Here is a 14,149-nt window from a genome sequence, read left to right as displayed (position 1 = left end):
ATAAAAACTGACTGCAAAAGCTTCCAGATATCTGGACTTTTAAAAGGCTTTTAACAAGGTCTCACACAGGAGATTAGTGAGCAAAATTAAAGCTCATGGCATTGGGGGTAATGTATTGGCAAGGATAGAGAACTGGTTGGCAGACAGGAAGCAGAGAGTAGGAATAAACGGGTCCTTTTCAGAGTGACGGGCAGTGACTAGTGGGGTACCGCAGGGTTCAATGCTGGGACCCCAGCTGATCACATTATACATTAATGATTTGGAAGAAGGAATTGCGTGCAATATCTCCAAATTTTCAGACAACACTAAGCTGGGTGGCAGTGTGTGCTGTGAGGAGGATGCAAAGAGGCTGCAGGGTGACATCGACAGGCTGGTTGAGTGGGCAAATACTTGGCAAATGCAATATAATGAGGGTAAATGTGAGGTTTTCCACTTTGGTGGCAAAAACAGGAAGGCAGATTATCAGAATGGTGGCTGTTTTGTAAGAGGGGAAGTGCAACGAGGTATGGTGGAACGGTCGCTGAAGGTTGGCATGCAGGTACAGCAGGCGGTGAGGAAAGCTAATGACATGCTGGCTTTCATAGCATTAAGATTTGAGTACATGAGTAGGGATGTCTTGCTGCAGTTATACAGGGCCTTGATGAGGCCACACCTTGAGTATTGTGCAGTTTTAGCCTCCTAGTTTGAGGAAGGACATACTTGCTATTGAGGGTGTCCAGCGAAGGTTCACCAGACTAATTCCTGGGATGGCAGGCCTGACTTAGGGCAGCACGGTAGCATTGTGGATAGCACAATTGCTTCACAGCCCCAGGGTACCAGGTTTGATTCCAGCTTGGGTCACTGTCTGTGCGGAGTCTGCACATCCTCCCCGTGTGTGCGTGGGTTTCCTCCGGGTGCTCCGGTTTCCTCCCACAGTCCAAAGATGTGCAGGTTAGGTGGATTGGCCATGATAAATTGCCCTTAGTGTCCAAAATTGCCCTTAGTGTTGGGTGGGGTTACTGGGTTATGGGGATAGGGTGGAGGTGTTGACCTTGGGTAGGGTGCTCTTTCCAAGAGCCGGTGCAGACTCGATGGGCCGAATGGCCTCCTTCTGCACTGTAAGTTCTATGATAATCTATGATATGAAGAAAGACTGGATCAACTAGGCTTGTACTCACTGGAGTCTAGAAGAATGAGAGGGGATCTCATAGAAACATTTAAAATCTTGATTGGACTGGGCAAGCCAGATGCGGGAAAAATGTTCCCGATGTTGCGAATGTCCAGAACTAGGGGTCACAGCCTAAGAATATAAGGTAAGCCATTCAGGACTGAGATGAGGAAGAACATCTTCTCTCAGAGAGTTGTGAACTTGTGGAATTCTCCACCACAGAAAGATGTTGGGGCCAGGTTATTGGATATACTCAAGGGGGAGCTGGACGTGGCCCTTGCGGCTAAAGGGATCAAGGGATATGGAGAGAAAGCAGGAGTGGGATCCTGAATTTGCACAATCAGCTGTAATCATATTCAATGGTGGTGCAAACTCAAAAAGCCGAACGGCCTATTCCTGCACCTTTTTCCTATCTTTCTATGATTCTTCTTCAAAAGAAGATGTAAGAGGTCAACATGTTTGCAAGGTTCGGGATGAAGTTGTCGTATTAGTTAACAAGTCCTCAAAATGAACAAAGCTCTGAAGTTCCCTGCTGGATGGCGTGTACCTTGTCTTCGACAGGGTGGAAGCCATCGCAGTCCTTCTGGTAACCGAGGCACTGAAGACACATTTCTTCCAGCACAAGCAGACACCAGATTGAGAGAAATGCTTCAGTCCTGCCTCAAGGTTCTCTGGGAGCTCTTGTTCGGTCACTCCATTGACCAGCACATGATCAAAATAGATCGCCACGTATGGCAACTCGCTCAGGATGTTTTCCATTACTCGTTGAAATATAGCACGGGCAGAGGATACCCTGAAAGGCAACTGTGTGTACTCGTGAAGTTCTCTATGCATATTTACTGTCACATACTTTTGGGAGGCCGTGTGCAACTCATGTTGTAAATACGCATGTCTCACATTGAGTTTAGTAAATGAATGTCCACCCACCAACTTTGAGTAAAGATCCTCACTGCAAGGCATGGGGAAGCAATTCAACCTTGAAGCTGTATTCATAGTGAGTTTACCATCCCTGCATAACCGGACTGTCTTGTCTGGTTTTAATACTGGCATCACCGGCGTTGCCCAATCCTCAAAGGGTTCTGTCCTGATGATACTCAGATTTTCTAGTTGACGGAGTTCAGTATCTACTTTTTCCAACAATGCATCGGGAACTGGGCGTGCCTAGAAACACCGAAGTTGGGCTCCTGAGTCAACATGAATGCGAGCTATGACCCCTTTAATCTTCCCCAGTCTGGGTTGAAATACTCCGGGGTACTTGCCCAATACTTCGCTTAATGCCCCAGACACCATCTGGAGGATGCGTTGCCAATTTAGTTGTAAATGGCTCAGCCAATCACCGCCCAACAAGCTGGGGCCTTCCCTCTGGCCACAATAAGTGGGAGGTGGAGGGGCAGCATGGCGGTGCTGTGGTTAGCACTGCTGCCTACGGCGCCAAGGTCCCAGGTTCGATCCCGGCTCTGGGTCATTGTCTGTGTGGAGTTAGCACATTCTCCCCGTGTTTGTGTGGGTTTCGCCCCCACAAGCCAAAGATGTGCAGCGTAGGTGGATTGGCCACACTAAATTGCCCCTTAATTGGAAAAAATGAATTGGGTATTCTAAATTTAAAAATATTAAAAATTAAAACAAATAAGTGGGAGGTACGCCAATTGGTGACCATAGACCACCGGAGTCATGGTGGTACATGCAATCTCCAATGGCTCACCAGTAGCGGCAGCCAACCTAGCTTTGGTATCGGTCAGGTACAAGTTCTGGGTGCCCTGTCTCATGTTGTTGAAAGTCTTCCATCCTACAATGGAAGCCGGCGCTCCAGTGTCCAGTTCGATGTCCGGCAAATGCCCGTTTACCTGCACCGTGATCCTTATGGGAGCCACCCATAACTACATGCAGTCAACTTTGTTAGGTTCTTCCATAGTGGAAGGTACACACCCTCAGTGACATCTACCTCTACAGGGGCCCCTGGGCCAGCGGCCACATGTCCCGCAACGAACCGGGTTCGTTCTCAGTAGATTCCGGGGACGTTTCTCGTTGGGACAACTCAGCCTTCAGCCAACGGGTTGGGCCTTTACAGGGCGCTCAGATCAGGGCAGGGTAGCTGTTTGGGAAGGGGGTCCCACACCGGGAGGGGACATGCCCCAAGCTGCTTACTTCCAGGCCTTGTATTTCCTGCACCCCTTGTTCTGCATTTTCCTGGGACAGCAAAATTTGTATGGCTTGGTGTAGATTCAGGGAAGATTCGGCCAAGAATTTACTTTGGGTACCGGCATTGTTAACGCCGCATACTAAACGGTCTTGCAGCATTTTCTGCAGGACGGTGCTGTATTCGCACAACTCGGCAATCTTTCGCAACTGTGACAAATACTCGGTGATGGATTCACCCAGGGTTCACTCCAAGGTATTAAAACGATACCACTGTACGACAATGGATGGTGTTGGGTTAAAGTGCTACCCCACTGGAGTTACTAGTTGGTCGAAGGTTTGCGTGTTGGGCGCCTCTGGGGTCGGTAAGGCTTTGAATGTATGTGCGCCACAGGTAGTCAACAAGATGACTGTCTGGCAGTCATTCTTTGTGGTATTATTTTTTTTAAAATAATTTTTATTCAAGTTTTTCAATAACAAATTTTCTCCCCACAATTTAAAACAAACAAGGCGTGTTTCCACACCAACACAAGAAAAGAACTCACCCCCCCAAAATAAATAATAACAAAAAACCAATAGCAATACAAGAAGAAAATAACAACATAGCAAACCCACTGCCGCAAAAACAAACCCCCTAACCATCCCCAAACCCCCCCACCCCCCGGTTGCTGGCGAGACCGACCACTCTCTACCCCTTCGCCAGGAAGTCGAGAAAGGGCTGCCACCGCCGAAAGAACCCCTGTACCGACCCCCTCAGGGCAAACTTCATCCTCTCCAACCTGATGAACCCAGCCATGTCGTTGATCCAGGTCTCCGAACTCGGGGGCCGCGTATCCCTCCACTGTAACAGAATCCTGTGCCGGGCTACTAGAGACGCAAAGGCCAGAATGCCGGCCTCTCTCGCCTCCTGCACTCCCGGCTCCGAAGCTACCCCAAAGATCGCGAGCCCCCAGCCCGGCTTGACCCTAGACCCGACCACTTCTGACAAAGTCCCCGCCACCCCCTTCCAAAACCTCGCCAAGGCCGGACAAGCCCAGAACATATGGGTGTGGTTCGCCGGGCCTCCCAAACACCTCCCGCACCTGTCTTCCCCTCCGAAGAACCGGCTCATCCTTGCCCCTGTCATGTGAGCCCTATGCAGCACCTTCAGCTGAATTAGGCTGAGCTGGGCGCAAGAGGAGAAGGAGCTTTGTGGTATTATTGGCCATGAAAAAGTAGCGCATGCACGCCACATACTACTAATAATAATAATCGCTTATTGTCACAAGTCGGCTTCAGTGAAGTTACTGTGAAGAGCCCCTAGCCGCCACATTCCGGCGCCTGTTTGGGGAGGCTGGTACAGGAATTGAACCTGCGATGCTGCCTTGTTCTGCATTACAAGCCAGCTGGTTAGCCCAGTGGGCTAAACCAGCCCCTATTCCAGTCTTCCAAGCTGCCGTCAAAGACATCTAACCTTCCAAACAGCTGCATAATGAAAAGAGAAATCCAACCTTTATCCAACAGGGACCAGGAGGTGGCTTATCCGTGGATTATGCAGCAGCATTGAGAGCTATCCAGTCTGACCCACATCGCCAGTTTTCTGTGGCTACGAAGGAGTCCACACCCAATTGTTCAAACAAACTCAGTTTATTTACAATCACTATTATATAGTCTGCTTTGCCGATGCCTAACTGACCGGCTTTATATACCATCCAACCATACATTGTTTAGAGGTCCTCCGCCCCTTTAACGGGACAGCTCATATTCTGCAAGGTTCACTGGGAAGTCAATTGTTCCATCGCCGTAAGATAGTTGCGGAAGGCTAGCCCTGCTGCCTCACGGCGCCGAGGTCCCAGGTTCGATCCCGGCTCTGGGTCACTGTCCGTGTGGAGTTTGCACATTCTCCCCGTGTCTGCGTGGGTTTCACCCCCCACAACCCAAAGATGTGCAGGGTAGGTCAATTGGCTATGCTAAATTGCCCCTTAATTGGAGAAAATGAATTGGGTATTCCAAATTTATTTTTAAAAAGATAGTTGCGGATTATAACGCCCACTGTGACTGTCGATAAATTTCTAGCTTCGATGGGAAAATTCTCTTCTTCATTTATCCTCTAAAGTGTGTTTACAAAGGATTACTAATTTACTGATGGGACTTCCAACACCCAGGCTGTGTGCACGTTCAGGCCAGTGCGAAGTTCGTCAGGTTCATTTTTTTGAGGCACTGGATAGCCAGTGTATTGAAGGAAATTTCTGCCTGCCTATGTTGACTGATCATTGTAACAAAGTTAAAGCACTTGGGTAGAATTTGACTTGAAAAGGAGCAGAAGGTTAGAAAGGATGAAATAATTATTTTTTGACTTCAATAGGAGGGGAGAGGGGGAGTGGGAACAATGGAAGGAGAGCAATGTTTGTTCTGAGGTGTCTGGAATATACTGTGCATTGAAGTAAACAGGCCACGCAAATTTATGGAAGTCCAGTGGCGGTTAAAATGTAAACTGCCCAGGGGCAACACGGTGGCGCAGTGGTTAGCATTGCTGCCTACGGCGCTGAGGACCCGGGTTCGAATCCCGGCTATGGGTCACTGTCCGTGTGGAGTTTGAACATTCTCCCCGTGTCTGCGTGGGTTTCACCCCCACAACCCAAAAGATGTGCAGGGTAGGTGGATTGGCCACGCTAAATTGCCCCTTAATTGGAAAAAATAATTGGGTACACTAAAATTTATTTTTAAAATTTTTTTAAAATGTAAACTGCCCATGGACAACATAGGAATGCTCAAGGGGGTTTGTAACCAGCTCAGAGAAATTAGAGGGGACAATATGTATACGGACAGAAGGAGAAAGCTATGTATGATTGCCTATTTATAGAACAGAGTGGAAAGCACAGAAAAATTGTGATTGCTTCCAAGTGTACAGTGTACTTTCATGATTTCACTTTTACAAACAAAGAACAAAGAAAATTACAGCACAGGAACAGGCCCTTCGGCCCTCCCAGCCTGCGCCGATCCAGATCCTTTATCTAAACCTGTCTCTTATTTTCCAAGACTTTTAGGACCAACTAATGTTGTCAGCGACATGGAGCTGTATGTATGCTTTTTGCTGAGATGTGCCATCTTGATTCAACAGCTTTGGCATTGATGTGCTCACAGTACTGTCCACGTTCAATTTAGAGGAAAGACATTCAGAACAAGCAATTCTAGTTTAATTCCTTGTTATAATTTTGGAGGAGGGAATCACTGCCAAGGCCACTATTTGTTGCCTATCCCGAAACGCCCTTGGAAGGTAGCTTTCAGTAAGCATGGCAGTCTGTGGTGTCCAGCAGCAATGGTGAAGGAAGGGCCTCTTGCAGATGTAGCAGCTGAAGATAGTTGAACCTCGGACACGACCCTGAGGAATCCCTGCAGAGGTGCCCGGGGACTGGGGTGATTGGCTCCAAACAACCATAATTATCTGTATTTGTGCCGATATGATTCCAGGCAGTTTTCCACACTGGTTCCAATTAAGTTCGATTCTACTGTGGTTCCCAAATCCGCACTCAGTCAAATGCTGCCGTGATGATCGGGGCAATCACCCTCATCTCTGAAATTCAGCTCTTTGTCCACATTCGACTGAAAGCTGGAATGAGACCTGAAGCCACGTGGCCCTGGTGGAGGCCAAATTGAACACCGATGAGCAGCGTTTTAGTATGAAATCAGAACCAGAGGAACAATGAGTTCATAAACATCAGAGAATGGCAGCATATTGGCACACCGAGCCAGGGACTGGGGTTCAATTTTGACCTTGGGTGACTGTGTGGAGTTTGCACGTTTTCCCCAGCTCTGCATTGGTTTCCTCTGGGTTGATAAAAAACAACCTTTTATTACAGGTAAAAAGGGTTAAAGGACGAAATTATTTAAAGAAATCATATTAACTAAAATTTTAAATCAATATATATTAACCGTAACAGTAAGAAAAGGCTAACTGCTTGTGAATTGATCAGATGAGCAAAATGCTTAGGACAAGCTGGCAGAAAGACTCTTTGTGTCAGAGAGCTGGGCTAAGATCAAGTTCTGTGTCCATGGTAACAACAAGTCACCCCGTAGTAAGAATCTTTGGTGAGAAAGGTTTTCTCCGAGTGGAAAAACACAGAAATCTTTTGTCTCTTAATTTGACAGGTAGACACTTCGGCGAATTAAATGAATTATAGATTAGTTAAAACCAATCACAGCTGTAAAAAGGATGACGCTTTAAAGACAGTTATTTCCTTAAAGGTTCGGGTATCGGGATGGGAAAGCCATTCTGGAATCAATTCAACCTATCTCTGAAACCTATTCTATCTGCTTGCTTTGCAAAACCACTATTTTATTCTATTTTAAACTTCGCAGTCGTTTTGTACTGTGTCTTTTGATTTGGAAAAATTACCACAAGCTGTTATTGTATTTTGAATTCAACAATCTGTCTTTGCGAAAGACAATCATTCTGATTAGCTTGCTGCAGGGCTAATCGGAACCTCCTAAATTTTGTACTTGAAAATTGAAGCTTACCAATAGACACTACTAGCTGACAAAATAAATGTTGCAAATTGCTTTTAACCCAAGAAGCCATGCTTGAATGTCTGTTATTTGGTATATGGTACGGCGTTACAGGTACAGGAATAGACACAGAGGTCCTACAGGGTGCTCTGGTTTACTCCCACAGTCCAAAGATGTGCAGGTTAGTTGGGGTTACGGGGATAGGGTGGAGGAGTGGGCCTTGGTGGGCTGCTCTTTCGGAGGCCTGGTGGAGACTCGATGGACCGAATGGCCTGCTTTTGCAGTGTTTGGATTCTGTGACTCTATGAGTAGCCATTTCACTCTTGGCCCTCCGGCCTCTGAAACCCCGCCCCCCCTTCCTATTGGTTCCCAGGACAATCAATCTCCACCCGCCAACATGACCTTATCAGGTGAAGTTCAGGGATTGGGAGGAACGTGCCACGAATTTGAGGAAAGGAAATTAGGTAAACATGAAAGAAAGCAATTATCATAATCTAATTATTTGTAATGTTTTATTCATTTGGAGAGGGGATTGGGTAATGTTATTTTAATTTAATGTCATTTTGCTTTTCAATGATTTTGACATACTCCCACTCATGGTTGGATAGGTGGCAATGGGCCACAATGCGCCACCGTCCTCCAGGAATATGACCCTCACCCATCAGAAGGGCATCAGTGCGCAGGGGCCACAAGCCCCGCCCCTGCAGGTTGCAGTGCAGATCCGAGGTGAAAGGCAGGCGCAGTGCGGCTCCCATGCCACATGTTGGGGGGGGGGGGGGGGGGGGGGGATTTAGACAGCGGCTGGAGGGAAGGAGCTCATTACAGACTGAGGGAGCTTTGGCGCCTTAAAAAATTACCTCTTGCCTCATTAAGAGCCTGCAAACGCCGAATGAGAACTGACATTTCCCGCTTCTGCTGGTCCAGGGTGAATGTTCCCTCATAACAGATCCCCAGGTTGACCAGGAGAGAAAATGATTGATTGATTCATTCATTTTATTCTCTCTTGGCACACATCGACTGAAGAACTCAATCCAGTCAGGACTGGAGAGCGGGTGAAAACTGGGTGTGGAGGTGGAGGAGATGTTGTCATGGGTTTCAGAGGAGGGAGCATGTGGAGCAGGGATTTACAGCATCGCGACAAGTAGAAAAAAAGGGCGGCATGGTAACACAGTGGTTAGCACTGTTACTTCACAGCTCCAGGGTCCCAGGTTCGATTCCCGGCTTGGGTGACTGTCTGTGCGGAGTCTGCACGTTCTCCCCTTGCATGTTTGGGTTTCCTCCGGGTGCTCCGGTTTCCTCCCACAGTCCAAGGATGTGCAGGTCAGGTGGATTGGCCATGCTAAATTGCCCTCGGTGTCCAAAAAGGTTTTGTTGGGTTACTAGGTTACAGAGAGGGTGGAGGTGTGGGCTTGGGTAGGCTGCTCTTTCCAAGAGCTGGTGCAGACTCGATGGGCCAAATGGCCTCCTTCTGCACTGTCGATTCTATATGATTCTGTCCCATAGAAATTAGAATAGCTTGTTATGAATTTCTAGACTGTTTCCATTGAAAAGATACTTTTAAGGCTAATTAGAAGGGGAGGATTAACAAGCGGGAAGCGTAAATCAAAAATTATCTCAACATCTTCATTGATTTATCAGATCAGATCTGATAAATCATCATCATCCCTTAAATGTGGAAGGAGAAATGTTTGTTCTCTCTGTGCAAGAAATTTCAAACTTCAGTGCGACTGGATAAGCCCCAAGACAGATGCACATTAGAGTCAGTGTTCCAGTGAACTGACTGTGGAAAGAGCTTGAACCAGTTACACAGCCTGAAAAACTATCAGATCATTCTCAGTGAGAAGAAACCTCATATGTTTTCTGTCAGTTGGTGGGACGTCAACAGATCATCGAAACTCAAGAGCGGCACGGCAGCACAGTGGTTAGCACTATTTCTCCACAGCGCCAGGGCCTCAGGTTCGATCACCGGCTTGGGTCACTGTCTATGCAGAGTCTGCATGTTCTCCCCGTGTCTGCATGGGTTTCCTCCGGTTTCCTCCCACAAGTCCCAAAAGACGTGCTGTTGGGTGAATTGGACATTCTGAATTCTCCCTCTGTGACCCGGACAGGCTCCGGAATGTGGCGACTGGGGGATTCTCACAGTAACTTCATTGCAGAGTTCATGTAAACCTACTTGTGACAATAATAAAGACTATTATTGTTATGAACTCCCACATCATGGAGAAACCTTGGAAATGTGGGGACTGTGGGAAGGCATTCAGATCCCCCTCTTAGTTGGAGACTCATTAGCGAGTTCACACTGGGGAGAAGCCGTTCACCTGCTTCCCAATCTGCTGATGCACCAGTTAATTCAGAATGGGGAGAAACCGTTCCAACACCCCCCCACTCCCCCTGCCGACTAGCTATCACCCTTTTTAGGCCAGCCTTGAGCTCGCGCCCTCCGCTTCCTCAAGTCCCCACTCAGGCTGTCGCCGTTCCCGACCTCCCATTTGTCTCCTAGTAACAGTTCCTCCCCCGACAACAAAGCAGCCCCCCCCCCACTCCCCCACCCCCCTAGCAACAATACTAGAAACCCAATACCCCAAGTCAAGCTCCAGCTTAACACCTGCTCACCCCCACCTCACTTCCGAGAGTCAGCTGACCCATGCTGACTTGATAGCTCCCGTCCCTGGCACCAAGCAGTCTGTCTCCCTATTGTTCTCTCCTCTCTCCCCCTCACAAATGCATCACATTCCCCAGTAAACAAACAACAGAAAAAAGTGAAGGAACAGTCACTTTAGAAAAATAGTCACCCAAAAAGCAGAACTAAATTCAAAGCCCATCTCCCCTCTAACAAGGTCCCTGCAAGACAGATCTACCTTTAACCATCCACACAGCCCATTATTTCACATTGAGGTACTTAAAGTTATACAATCCAGCACCACAAATCGCTGCCACAGAACTTCTCCAAGGCATAAGTGTCTTTTAATTCGCCTCCAGCTTCATTTCTTCAATAAAGGTCCGTACTTCGTCTGGCATTTCAAAGTAGAAGTGCAGGTTAGGTGGATTGGCCATGCTAAATTGCCCGTAGTGTAAGGTTAATGGGGGGGATTGTTGGGTTACGGGTTACGTGGGTTTAAGTAGGGTGATCATTGCTCGGCACAACATCGAGGGCCGAAGGGCCTGTTCTGTGCTGTACTGTTCTATGTTCTATGTTCTAAGTCCCGTTCCTCATGTGTGACCCACAGGCGGGCTGGGTACAGCATCCCGAACTTCATCCCCTTCTTAAAAAGAGGGTCGGTTTTGCCCGATTGAACCCAGCTCGCCTCTTGGCCAAATCCGCTCCCAGGTCCTGACAGATGCGCAACTCACAGTTCTCCCACTTGCTGCTTCGTTCTTTCTTGGGCCCATCGCAAAACGTGTTCCTTGTCCATGAAACGGTGAAAAAGTACCACCAGGACCCTAGACGGCTCGTTCGTTCTGGGCTTCCTCTGTGTGCTCTGTCCTATTCCAGGGGCCGAGGGAATGCCCCAGCCCCCATCAATCTCTCCAACATGTCTATCACATAGGCCCTCGCATCCGATCCCTCACTGTCTTCAGGGAGGCCAACAATTCTGAGATTCTGCCTCCTGGACCTATTTTCCAAGTCCCCCAGCTTGTCCTGCATTCTTTTCTGGCTGTCGTTCATCATCCCCACCTTTCCAGCACGGTTATATATTCCTCGTGCTCAGACAATGTTTGTTCGACCTCCTGGATCGCTCTCCCGTGGGTTTCCTGATTCTGAACCACTTGATCAATCAAAGCCTTAATCGGGTCCAGCGTGTCCTTCTTCAGCTTGGCGAAGCAATCCTCGAAAAACTTCACCAGCTGCTCCGTCGACCACTGTGCCGTCTCCTCGCAGCCCTTGCTCTCCGCCATGCTGTCCCGTGTTACCAGCTCTGATTGCGTCTCCCTTATAGGAGTTTGTCTTCTCACACGGCCACTTCTGGTCCAATTCTCCATACACCAGAGGGGGATTTCTCCTCACTGTCTCACTCTTCACTGATTTATCCCATAAAATCCGAAAAAAACCAGGGGAAAAGGTCCAAAAGTCCATTACAGGCGGGAGCTATCAAATGTGCCACCTACTCCTCTCCATGGCCGCCACCGGAAGTCTCTGGTAACTTTATTTTCAATGGAACATTCAAAAAGTTCCGACTAGCCCTTTAGCAAGCTCGCCAGATTAATTGTCTTTAGCGAATACGGTCGTTGAGCTTTAAAATACAGATCGTGGTAATTCTTCAAATCATAATACACAGAATAACATAAATAAGTGATTTAAACAAAAGAAAGATGGCGACAGCAAACGCAAGCAGCAAAGAAATAGGTTTCAGAAATTTAGATAGGGTGATTCCGGAATGAGTTTTCCATCCCGGGTAAGTGATTCTTAAGGAGATAATTATCTAAAGGTCTCGCCTTCTTTTCACCCCTGATTGGCTTTAACTAATTTGTAAATCACTTTTGGCCAAACTGTCTGTCTATCAATTTTAAAATATATATTTGTTTAAATATCTTGGTACAAATTTTCCCATACCAACACTTGCCAATTTTCGTTCAGAAGTAAGTCTAGACTGGCTGTTTCCATAGAGACGGAACTACCAGTTCTTACTGAATAACAATGGGGCCTTTTAGCTAGTTGATGTCACTGTTCTTAACAGTCTCAAGCAACTTGCAAAATGTTCCCAGTTATTCGGCTTCCCTTACTCTCATGGTTGATATGATTATAGTTAATTATTCTTTTTCTTTTTAAATTTAGATTAGCCAATTATTTTTTCCAATTAAGGGGCAATTTAGCGTGGCCAATCCACCTACTCTGCACATTTTTGGGTTGTGGGGGCGAAACCCACGCAGACACGGGGATAGTTAATTATTCTTAATGAGTTCTCATTTAAACCTCTTATGTCTGACTAGAAAAGTCAATTTCTATCACCCTGCTTCTCCTTGTCCATTTGTCCAATCTGGGACCAGTCATCTGCTTTTTGCTGTGTTACAATCACAGCTGATGTTATTCACCGAGCAAGCCAAATCCCAGACAGAAACTTGTCCAACCAATCATTTCCAAAATTTTTTTTAGAGTACCCAATTATTTTTTCCAATTAAGGGGCAATTTAGCGTGGCCAATCCACCTACCCTGCACATTTTTGGGTTGTGGGGGCGAAACCCACACAGACACGGGGAGAATGTGAAAACTCCACACGGACAGTGACCCAGAGCCGGGATCGAACCTGGGACCTCGGCGCCGTGAGGCCGCAGTGCTAACCCACTGCGCCACCGTGCTGTCCTACCGTCCAACCAATCATAACCCTTTTCATCGTATTCTGAAAATGAGAGAAACCTACTGAGCCCAGAAACATAGAATTCCAGTCACGCTTTGGGGATTTTGAAAAGTGAAGGATTTATTAACAAGATGTAAAGAAAACTTAAGCACAAAAGATTACAGTTACACAGTAAAAATACTCTTAACAAAACATTCATCACCAAAGGAAACACTTGGTCAGAACCAAAAGTAAACATTTTCCTGGCAACACTTCAGTATATATTTGTAACTCTAAAAATTCTGCAATATTACCCTAGATATAGCAGACGATTTCTCACATTCTCCTACACTGCTCTAGAAATCCAAGAGTATAAAGAAACAAGACTGCTTTATACAACCAAGACTTTTCTGGCTCGACCGGATGGTCGATTCAAAATTTGTACCTTTTCGTCGCAGAGGACTTTTCCCACGAGGTCTTCCCCACACAGCCAACACAACTCAGCTCAACATATTTCCGTAAATATCCCTTTTCTCTTTCATCTTCGATCACATTGTCTTTAGTCCCGCTCTGAACTTAACATTTCCAAAATATAAATATCTTTTCTGTTTTTCCTATTGCCTCCCCATTTGGGTTAAATAAACGTCTTCCCTTGTTTACTTTTGAAACTTTTGCAAACTGTAAAAGTCTTTTACTCCCCTTTGAAATTGAGCAATGAAAAAGTCAAACCACTGTCACTCTCCTACCGCAAAGTTCTAAACTCTACTTATTTACTTTTAACGCACCTTACTGCAGCTTCATTACAAATACATGCATTTAGCACCTACTACCTATTTTATCTCTCAACTCTCCCAGACAGGTTGTCTCCATTGTCCCCAGTTTAATTAAATAATTTAGACTCACACATACATACAGCCTTATTTTCAGAACAGCACAATATTCCCCCCAAATATAAGAAAACATTCATCCTCACACCTGTTACGGGTCATGGGCGTTAATCAATGAAAAATGGTTAAAGTTCACTTTCATGTGCTTTTGGTGGGGTGTTTCCTGGTGGCAGCAGTGCTGAGAATAACCCTTCTATTCAATGGCATTTTGCCTCGGAGTT

Source organism: Scyliorhinus canicula, chromosome 17 (genome assembly GCF_902713615.1).
Source record: "Scyliorhinus canicula chromosome 17, sScyCan1.1, whole genome shotgun sequence".
In the NCBI taxonomy this organism is placed as follows: domain Eukaryota; kingdom Metazoa; phylum Chordata; class Chondrichthyes; order Carcharhiniformes; family Scyliorhinidae; genus Scyliorhinus; species Scyliorhinus canicula.
The sequence above is the reverse complement of the archived record's forward strand: the minus strand, read 5'-3'. Positions refer to the sequence as shown.